The 510-nt window shown below is 48.0% G+C and overlaps 1 pseudogene; it reads right to left on the reverse strand.

Annotated features, from left to right (window-relative positions):
- Nucleotides 1-200: 200 nt before the first annotated feature.
- Nucleotides 201-285, reverse strand: LOC115071021 (annotated as a pseudogene).
- Between the last annotated feature and the right edge of the window lie 225 nt (nt 286-510).

Genomic DNA, 510 nt, shown 5'->3' on the forward strand with positions numbered 1-510 from the left:
AATCAAATTCACACCCACTCCCTCCCCTACAACTCCTCCCATATCTTCCCATCAGGGTCTCTCTGTAGTCCCAGCTGGCCTGGAACTCATTATATAGACCAGGCTGGCCTCAAACTCACAGAAATCCGCCTGTCGCTTTCTCCCAAGTGCTGGGACTAAAAGAATATGTCACCAGATCATGCTAGTTTTTTTTTTTTCCACGTCAGAAGGGTAATGTGCCGGTGCGTAACAAGATTTGAGGGCGGCACAACACCCAATCAGCATGCTTATGAACCACAAAAGGATCTGCCGGCTAGTTTAATTTTAAAACTCCTAGTGGAGGCATGAACTCATGCTCTACCTCCAGTGATGAAGACATGAGTGTCCCTGCTTAGATGCCTTTTAATAGTCCAAAAGAACCAGAAGCTGCTGGGCACGGACCAGGAGGCTGGACTTGGGGAACTGGACTGAACTTAAACGTCACTTTGCTACTCGCTGGCCTGAGGCAAGTATCACTTGAATCCTACAGGA

This window comes from Nannospalax galili, unplaced genomic scaffold, assembly GCF_000622305.1.
Source record: "Nannospalax galili isolate Female #2095 unplaced genomic scaffold, S.galili_v1.0 scaffold718, whole genome shotgun sequence".
NCBI classification, from domain to species: domain Eukaryota; kingdom Metazoa; phylum Chordata; class Mammalia; order Rodentia; family Spalacidae; genus Nannospalax; species Nannospalax galili.